The 10,479-nt window shown below is 36.1% G+C and overlaps 1 long non-coding RNA gene across 2 annotated transcripts; it reads right to left on the bottom strand.

Annotated features, from left to right (window-relative positions):
• Positions 1-4,048: 4,048 nt before the first annotated feature.
• LOC112771876 (uncharacterized) lies at positions 4,049-10,002 on the bottom strand. 2 transcript variants are annotated; one of them, XR_011876228.1, is made up of 5 exons: positions 9,796-10,002; positions 9,619-9,709; positions 9,308-9,406; positions 8,790-8,879; positions 4,049-7,921 (listed from the first exon to the last, which is right to left on the bottom strand). It is a non-coding gene; the product is annotated as an uncharacterized lncRNA (long non-coding RNA). The 2 variants fall into 2 exon arrangements; XR_011876227.1 differs by lacking the exons at positions 4,049-7,921; positions 8,790-8,879 and having other exon boundaries at positions 9,277-9,406; positions 9,796-9,933.
• Positions 10,003-10,479: the final 477 nt, after the last annotated feature.

The following is a 10,479-nucleotide window of genomic DNA, read 5'->3' as shown; positions in this document are numbered from 1 at the left end:
TTAATCTCTAGGATTCAAAATTTTGGAGAGAAGAACTGAGAAGGATTCGTGGTTTCCTTACCAGTTTCTTGGGTTGATTTTGTAGAGCTCTTCGCAAAGAACGTGTAGTAGCAAACGGTGCGGCGATCGGAACTCTGTAGCTCAAGATATGGGCTTGGGAAGATGATGGTGAATAGTGTTTTCTCTTCTCTTCTCCCCTTTCTCTTTCAGCTGGTGGTGTTGTGTTTTGAGTGTTGTTGCTGAAATGGGTTCATTAAATGAACCCTTATATATGTTGGGCTTGGGCCCAACTTGGGTCCGGTCCAACTCGTTAGCGTTTTTACCCCGTTCGACCCAACTTTGGGGCAAACCTTTAAAATTAATGCCCGGTTTTCTATTTCTAGTATTTTTCTAAGGTTTTTGACTGTTTTCACTTTTTCTCGCGCAGTACCGGGCAAACTTGAACCGGTTCGACCGGTTCAACTGCTGGTTCGTGGTTTTTCTTGGTTTTTCGCAGAAAACACATTTTCTGACTCATAAAAATCTACTGAGTCTGAAAATCATATTTAAATCCTTGAATTCTCATGTTAAACTTTCGGATTCTATTTTGAGCAATATTAGTTAAGCTCAGTTTTTACATTCATGGAGATAATGGGTAATAAACAACCTATAGTCATGGTGAAAGATGGAGATCTTGCAATGAGGGAGGCAATAAAAGAAGTTCTTCCAAATACAGCACACCAACTTTGTGCATGGCATCTATACCATAATGCCTGTGAAGCTATAAAGAATTCAAAATTCTTAGATGGGTTAAAGCACCTAATGTATGGAAATTTTTTTCCTGAAGAGTTTGAGAGAAGATGACATAACTTGATATCTGAGTGCGGGCTTTTTGAGAATGAATGGTTGCAAAAGACATACAGGATCAAAAAAATGTGGGCTTCTTCATATTTAAATGATAAGTTTTTTGGTGGAATCAGGACTACGTCACAATGCGAAGGTATCCACTCCTTGATAACGAATTATATTAGTAAAACGTGCTACCTTTTGGAATTAATACACAATTTAATAAGCATTGACGCAGTATCGGACAAATGAACTCTTATCCGATTTTAAATCATTGTTTACAACTCTTGTGTTGACCACGTGTCTTCAAGACATTGAGAAGAAAGCAGCCGATATTTTCACTAGAAGTATGTTTAAAGAGGTAAGGTGTAAGATAGAAAAAGCTGGCAAGTTAAATGTTATAACCCATTCAGTAAGCAACAATGAAGTTAAGGTGAGAATAAATAAATATAGGCAACCCAGGAGGGAATGTGAAGTACAATATGATAAAGCCACTAAAAAATTTGCTTGTCATTGTCGTTTGTTTGAAAGTCGTGGCATTCCATGTTGTTATATTTTCTGTATTATGAGACATGACCACATCGATATCATTCCTGATACTCTTGTCTGCACGGGGTGGACTAAAATTGTTAAGAAGGATTATGTATGTTCAGTTACATCTGCAGAAATTGACTCTGAAAATATTCCAAGTATTAGATATGGTGCTCTAGCAACACTGTGTTTCACATTATGTGAGTCGGCATCAAAGAATCGAGATGACTTCATGGAGATTAGAGATGACATTTTTGGGCTAATCCAAAAGCTTAAAAAGTGACGCGATCCTGACTCCGATGTTCTTTTTAATACGTGTTTGGTCGGTGACCCAACTGTTGTGAAGACAAATGGAGCCCCTCGTCAAAATAGATAGGGGGCAAAATCTCGTAAGTGTTCTCATTGTACACGTGGTCATACGATTCGAAGGTGTTCAGAATTATATAATAGAAACATCCTACATAGTGGTAATCACCAATCGAGTGATGAACTCAATGATGCAAAGGTAATTTTAATTTTCTATTTTATCAAAATTTTTAAAGGTTTCTTATTTATTTATTTAAATATTGTCTAATGTATTTTATTATATTGTAGAGTTATTATGAGGAAAAAACAAATCACCAAAGCAATAATGAGAGCAATGTTCAGAGTGTAGATCACAGATGTTTTAGTGACAATGGAACAAATAAATTAACTACACAACAGAGTAAGAATGGAGTTAAGGCTACCCAAGGTATGTTAATGTGAACTTCAATATATAAACTTGCCTTTCTATTTTTCCATTCTTATTTTCTTTTTTTCTATCTTTACTTCCCTATCTAACCTGAAGTCTTGTATATAACTTTTGTAAAAAAAAAATTTCAAAAACAGTAATTTGTAGCCATTTTATTATATATACATTTTATTTTTAGATTTCATTAGACATATATTTTGTTTTTATTTAGTTAAAATTATACTTACTTAATCATGTCATGTGAGATGCTTGTATGTAGGATACAAGAGTTGATGACACAAGTTTAAAGTCCAAAAAGTATAAGCGAAGGTGTTTTAATATAAATAATGTGCATAAGGTTCGTGTCGGGAATGGATTATACATAATAGTAGTGTTTTTTTTTTTTACTAAAAAGATATTGAAATTTTGTTGCGTGCATTTTTTTAGAATAGGCAACCAAATAGCCATGACATTGGAAAAACATGTCAACTTAATCCAATAGATCCTGTGAAGTTCTAAAACTAGCACTTGAATGGATTGTCTGTATATCTTACATTTTTAGGATTTGTCATTCCACCTTGTCATCCATATAATGGAACACCATTGTACCAGTCATATTCTCTATATTATTATAATGTGCCTAATGGAAATCTATTTTGGAATGGTGTGATTCATGATCTTAATGGAAATAGAAAGCAGTGACCCATTGTTTTTTTTCTAGGTATCAAGAAGGAAGAACATACGAAAAAGTTTTTTTTACGTTTTATATGATGACATTTTATTATTTCATAAGTGGAATTATTTGAATTAATTTTAATGGATAGATTATTGAGATTGATTTATCACTTATTACGGGAATTTTATTTTTTTTGTCAAAATTCTTTGCCAGTTCAAATGTGGCCTATATAAGGTTGGACTTTAACTTAGTTTATGGTGGGAACTATAATTTCATTACCATCTTACGTTTTCAATTTCGTTATCGAGATTAAGCCCATTTGTAACACCCTAACTACCAAAGCTCACGCTTCCGGCTGCGCAATTCTGATAGCTCGGATATTACGACAACACTTATACTATTTAATACTAAAATATGAGCCTGTTTGAAACTTTAAACCGCAATACCGCTCCCAAAAATACTTTCGTTCGATAACATACATCCATAAATATACATAAATATATATAAATAATATTACAAACATAATCCAATACAATCCCTATCCCTCTTACAGAATATATTAAGATAAAGGCGAGGGTACAATAAACCATAACTAAAACAATACAGAGCATCTCAACAACAAATAAATAAACTCTTCGTAACTTCTGCGCCCATATCCTGAAAGGGGAAAAAATGTAGGGGGGTGAGAACATCATCCTCGAAAGGGTTCTCAGTAGAGGGTTTTTGGGAATTACTGTAATAGGATACGTGAAGATAACCGCACCAGTGATTCATAACCGTCTTATGCCTCTTTTCAAAAACAACGGTTTACAATGAAAGTAAAGTCGGAAATCTTTTCGGAAAGAAGAACCGTTCAATTCTCAAAAACTCAAAAGCCTTTCAAAATGGTTTATCTATGCGGAACCAAAATAGCCTTTCATAATTTTATTCCAAACCAGAAACACAAAACCGAAATCAACCATAAGTTCATCCCTTTCCAACCACGGCCCTAGGCCCAAACAATCCAACCAACAACCAATCACCACAATCCAACAGAGTCCCAGATGCAAACACAGATAGGAAGTTCAAGCACAAACAAACAGTTATTACAAGTAGAACAGTTAGCAATTAATCACATAGGCAAACCAAGTATAATATGCACACCCAACCAATGTCACACAAATGCATATGATGCATGCCTGTCCCTAGTGGCTGATGATATCATCTGTCGGTTATAGAGCCAACCCGACAAGTCCTGGTAGCTAACCATTGGACTGTCCCTCTGTCGTGCATCCCCAACTCGAGTTATACTCATCATAAACTTGATCATAATCATGATCCATATCCATCACCCTCACTGGTGAATATTTATCCATCACCATCACTGGTGAATATTTATCCATCACCATCACTGGTGAATATTTATGGGGGCGAGCTCATCCGGACCTTTCACAGTGCCCGGCCACACTTACGACATTGGGTTAACAGAGCTTCAAGTCTCAACCTGGAGCACATGGTGGCTAGCCATTGCTACTACCCAGGGAAACCCTCATCTCCAATAGTGGAAGTGCAAAAATCACAATTATCAATAATTCAGCATATACATGCATTCATTTTCATCCATGGATCAACATCCATCTTAGCCATCCGGCTTACGGTTCAGTCCAGAACCAGCCAATATTGATAATCACACACAACCATTCCGGCTCACGGTTCAATCCAGAATCAGTCAATATTCATAATCATACATAGTCATTCCGGCTCATAATAAAACAGCACTTCCACCATTCAAAATCATCAGATTTATGAAATCGGCATTTAAGCCATAAATCATTTTCTCAATTCATTTCACTTTGAAATCAAGTTTCAACTCTTTTCAGCCTTGGCTTTAAAGATCTCATTTCTCAAATCATCTCAGGCTCATAAGCCACTTTTACTCAAGGTAAATTCCCCTTTTAAAATAATGCCACTCCCGGCATCCTCTTTCCAAAACTTCCATAATCATGGCAAGTTAAAAGCCTCTTTGAGATATTCAAAATCACCCATCCAACAATGGGATTTTATAACAAAAGTTTCTCGGCAGAGTCCCAAGTCTTTAGGGGAGAATAACATAACTCATTTCGCCAAATTCATTTAAAATCATTAAAACATTGGCTTTCCGATTTGAGTAATAAAATAGGATCTAAGCCAAACCGAGTCACATAATCATTTACTTCTTTCAAAGCCGTTTCCTTTACTTAGGAAAAACCAACTTCAACCCCCATGATAAGTTCTAAAGCATTTCAATTGTTCAAGATTGTTTTAGTCTTGCAAAAATTCAGAATTCAAAGAGTACTTAAAACCTTTCTCAAAACATTTCAAAATAAAACTTGTCAATAGACATTCAGGTTCTTTCAAAGTCATTGAAACTTCTTTAATTGAAACCCCCAAGTCAAATTCAAAGGCATAAACCCTTTTCACGTTTAAACAGCTTTAAAACACAAGTTTCATCTAAATAACTTTCTCTTGAAAGAGATACAATGCCTTTCTTAAGAAGCAAGACTAAATTACAATTTCCCCTTTTTCTAACTCATTTCAAAAGCATGAATCATCATTTTCTTGATAATTCAAATAAAATAGTAGAAGTCTTTAACTAATCATTCTCCAAACAACATTTCAATAAGGACTCGGATTTTATAGAAATTTCGGCAGCACCTCCCCTAAAACTTGGACTTTGCCACCCGGTTCGGGTCCCAACTAAACCGTTTCACAATCCTTTTCAACAGCCCAAATTTCAAAATCAGTCCAAGGCAAGCCAAAATCCAACAGTCATCTCAATTCCATATTTCAAGAAAGCCGTTTCAACATCAAATCATCATCAGCCGAATAAACTCATTTTTAAAGCTTTAAAGAAACGGTTCAGCAACAATCATTTATCAAAAACCAGATCATTTAAAGCCAGCCAGGCTGAAATCGAGAGTGTATTCTATTTTACACATTCTCAAGAAAATCCATTCAACTCAAATCAATTTTCAAAGGATTCAACTCGATCTCAAAGCTTTAAAAGAATCAATTTCAAAAGCATTTCGTTTCACAAAGCCACACAACAGTCGAGTTAAACCAACACCCATAATCATACAAAACAACCAAACAATACATAGGACTGATACAATCACCAAATACACATCCTCACATCAGTACCCATATGTAATAATTCCAATATACAAAATATAGTTTTCGGAAAGCGCCCCTACCTCAAAACGCAATTCCATAACCCAAACGCCTCATCAAGTTCTTTTCGCCTCAACTCGAAATCAAAGGCAGCTTCAAAGCACAGCCCCACACATTTTCGCAGCAGCATAATCAGCTCTAATTTACAACAAGCAACCTCAGTTACTAAACTCTAGGAACATTAATAACGTATAGGCTTTAATACACGTACGAGACACTAACGTAGGGCTTTCGAAACATAATCCCTTACCGGAATTTCAACACGAAGCAGTTACAATTTCAAACCGGCCCCGACAACAACTCTGGCAGCGGCCAGAAGCTTCGGTGGATCAACTATAACAAAACCGTGCAACATTAAAACCTTCTCAAGATCCAAAATGACCAAAACTGCAATTTAAAACCCTTACCGGCAGAGTTCTCCGGCGACTGAGCTGCATTCTCCGGCGGCAGAGACGCGGAGCAGTTCGAACGGCCAGCAACAGTGGCGGTGCTAACCTAGCACCAACATCCACCACCGTCACCACTTCCCTCTCCGGTCAAATCCAACGGCCGTAAAAGGATCAGTCCCAACTCGCGACGCCATTTCCTCCTCCGTTCATGCTTGACGGCGGCAGATCTAGTGGAAAAGGGACCCTCGGCGCGGCGGAACGGCGGCGGTCAGTGGCGCATTGACGGCGACTGGACGCAGCTTCTCCAGCTCGCGTCTCCTTCTCTCCCAGCGTCGCCGAGTCTCGGCCTTCCTCCTCCTTCGAGTTCGGCGAAAATGGACCCGCGGCGGCGCTGTGCTTCCTCTACGATTGCGGGCCCGATGGTGGCACAGCAGTGAGGACGACGGAGCTGGCGGCGAGTCCCTCTCTGCGCGACACTGACAGTGCAGCTTCTCCCTTGCTCAAAGCTCGTCTCGATCTCTCTCTTACTCAGGCTAGATCGGTGGCTTCATGGTGGCAATGACAAGGAGGCTCGCGACGGTGACAGGCGGTGATAGACCATGGTAGGGACGAGCTTCACGGCGGCCGGGCGAGCAAGACTGGTGACGGCGCGGCGACGCGACACGATGGGCTTCCCGCCTCCCCTCATCAGCCGCGACTCAGCCTCTCACTCTCTGCTCTATTTCCGTTGGAGGGGTTTGTGTGTGTTGCTACGCTGAGGGAAGGAAGGAGGGTCGGGGTGTGGCTGCTAAGGGCTAGGGAGATTAGGGTTTCATTTCCAAAAGTTAAAATTAGGGGCATTTTAGTAATTTCAAATGAAATTGGGAAAAATATAGTAATTGAAACCCAAATTAAATCCAACACTAATTGTATGTAGAAAATACTATTTGCTCATCAATTTTACAAATTATTTTCCGTAAAATGCCCAAATCAAAATGATTTGAGATAATATAATTAAACTCTTTATTTTTCAAAGTAGCAGTACTAATATTTAAAATATTAATTATTTAATCCAAATCATGTAAAACTCCTATTATTTCATAACTGCTAAATTTATAATCTAAATATAGAAAATAATCCAATAATTATAAAATTGGATAATAATTATAACTTGTCTCAAATCCAATAAATCAAAACTTGCCTTAATCATCTTTAATAAAATGATTTCCGAAATTAAGGCTATAAATAACTATATGATTTGAGACTTGATCATAATAAGACTTTTCAAAAGTTCTGGGTCTTACACCATTTATAAGCACAAGGTTAATCTTGATTTCACGGTTGTTAAGTAATAAGTAATAATCTATGCATCAGTTTTTCGTATCTCCCATAACTCAAAACCTATCACACGATATTAATAATGAATTAATGTGAGGTTAAGCTATAAAAGAAAGAATTAATTAAATAATAAAGTAATTGTTGACCACAAATTGATCTCCAGAGTTGACAATGAGACATTTTTTTTTGGTTTCCCACGGTATCCCCCAATTCGGCAGGCTAAGGACTAATCCGCTGCGGTACTGAGCTCCATTTAAGGGTTTGCCGCTGGCCAATGGGTTGCTGCATGCACAAGGTAGAATTCGACTATAAGACAATTAGTTGAATGAATTGACAATAAATGCATATCTCATAATTGCAATAGCAACTTAATTGTAACGTATTAATAAATTAATAAAGTCTTTTTTAAAAAATAAATAAATCATTTATTTATAGTCATTATCATAGTTATTATTATGTATAAGATTATTTAACATCTATTATTGCATAACACTACAAGAAACATCGTTAAAATCGACGGTTTGTCGTCGATAATATTAAAAATCGACGGTAAAATCGATGATGTTAGCCGTCGCTTTAAAGCGTGTCGATTTTTCAAAAAGCTAATAAAATCGACGGCTTTTGGGACTGTTAATAAACTTTCAATAAAATCGTTGATTACTGTGTCGATAATATATGTTTAGGATTTCTACATATTTAATAAAAGCGACACCTTGGTTGTCGATAATATTATTTAAAATCGACGACAATTTTGTCGATATTTAATTTATTAAAATTGACAACATTGCTGTCGATTTTTATCTATATTAAATTTAAAAAAGCGACAACATTACCGTCGATTTTTATCTATATTAAATTTAAAAAAGCGACAACATTGCTGTCGATTTTAATAGCTATATATTAAAAATGAAAAGTGACTATACTGATTCAAAATAATTTAGTTCAAGTGTTCAACCGATAAATGGTTGGTTGGAGTAGAATTCAGCAAAGAATCAAAGAGGATAACTATGATTCCACCAAGAGATAATTAAGTATATGTAGTTTCTAGGCCTATTGCTCACTCAGTGGTGGTGTTTGGGCAAAATACCTTCCAAAAGCTACGACATTAGCATTAAAAGCTCTTGAATAAAAATTTGCATTCATAAATTACCTGGCAATGGGTTGCAATCCACTTCCCCTGTGACGTACTCTTTAATACAGAGAGCCAAAAACTATATGCATCAGTGGCGGAAAGAAGATCCTATAATAGTTTTAAGTTCAAAATCAAATTACAGCAATAAAAATTCTCTTAGAATAAGGACAAAAGTGTGTATTTCTAAACCACCTATGACTTGGAAGAGTTAGCTATCACAATTTGCTATAAAATAGTGAACCTTTTATGTCTAATGGGAATAAAGAAAACAAAAACGAAAACATCATATGAAGCATGTCAATCATTTTGGTAATCCAAGTCTTCAAAGTTTAAAACATAAAACAATCCTGGAGTATATTTTGGTATAAGAAAAATAATGATAAAGAAGTCCTATTAAGCAAACAAAGTGCACACGAAAAACACCTCTCGCTATCATACCACCATGAAAGTAAAAGAATATCATCCACTCCAACTGGTAAACCTCATCTCAAAATTGAAATTTAGAGCAACAATTTATCAAAAACAAAAATACTCGCCTAGTAGAAAAACCCAAGAACTTTACCACCAGCATCCTTTCTCCTGGCCTCTTCGTGATCCATGATGCCGGCAGAGGTAGTCAACACAATATATCCAAACTGCACAAATTGAGGGATCAATTTCAGAAGTTATGCAAACAATATATATTCAATAGAATGGAGTAATGTATCTCATCAGGTTCAATGATACAAAGTTTAAACTAACTACCTAAGCAACCCAAGTTTTGACTTTTGACTAATCTAGTTCACACATTCATAAGTCTTGCACAATATCACAATATGCAAACAAAAACTATGGAAACATTGTTGACCTGTCTTGAGGGGAGGAGTCTAGCTGCTCAACTTTCGATCTCTTTAACACCGACATCGAATCGGAGACTGATTACGCCACACTTGTTAAACCTGCCATTCAATTCGACGACAATTTTGCCAGTACTATGGTCATCAACATACTCATCAAGTTCCTCTAAAATTAATTAATTGATTACCTTTAGATTTGAGAAAAACCTTAGCTCCAGCATCAAGTTCCTTATTGGCTTCTGCATCTAACATCTCCATTGATGGGGTTGTAGGTTAGTTCATCACAAATCCCTTTCTCACTATCACTTGTATCAACTGTTCCCATCATTGCTCTTATTATAATTATGCTTCTTCTGCACAGAGGTTTATTTGTTTCTTTCTCTGCAGCCAATATTCTAAAGATTCAAATAACCAATAATGTATTAATCATCACATCATATGTTATATATATATATATATATATGTATGAATTGTGATGATGGCGTGAACATGGAAATAAAAAGAAAGATAAAGAATGGAGGTTCAAGTTGACATGAATTTTGAAAGAGACCCAACTTAGTTTAGGTTCAGATACATTATTAACTGAACAATATTAAAAGTGATGGTCAAAGAAATAAAACTACACTATTGGAAACTATCTTGGACTCATATTCATATATTTTGAATTTTATATGCGACAAACACATACATGCCAACAACTTGCCACATGATTGTTTTTGTTTTCAGATAAACTATTGCATCACATATTAGATATTTATTTTGTGTGCTTATTTCACATTATTAATATATTGCATAAATTGACCAAATGAAATGGTGCAAGAAAGTTAACATTACCTTCTCTAAAAAATCATGAATCTCAGCTACTAAGAGAT

Source organism: Arachis hypogaea, chromosome 18 (genome assembly GCF_003086295.3).
Source record: "Arachis hypogaea cultivar Tifrunner chromosome 18, arahy.Tifrunner.gnm2.J5K5, whole genome shotgun sequence".
Lineage (NCBI taxonomy): Eukaryota > Viridiplantae > Streptophyta > Magnoliopsida > Fabales > Fabaceae > Arachis > Arachis hypogaea.
The sequence above is the reverse complement of the archived record's forward strand: the minus strand, read 5'-3'. Positions and strand labels throughout refer to the sequence as shown.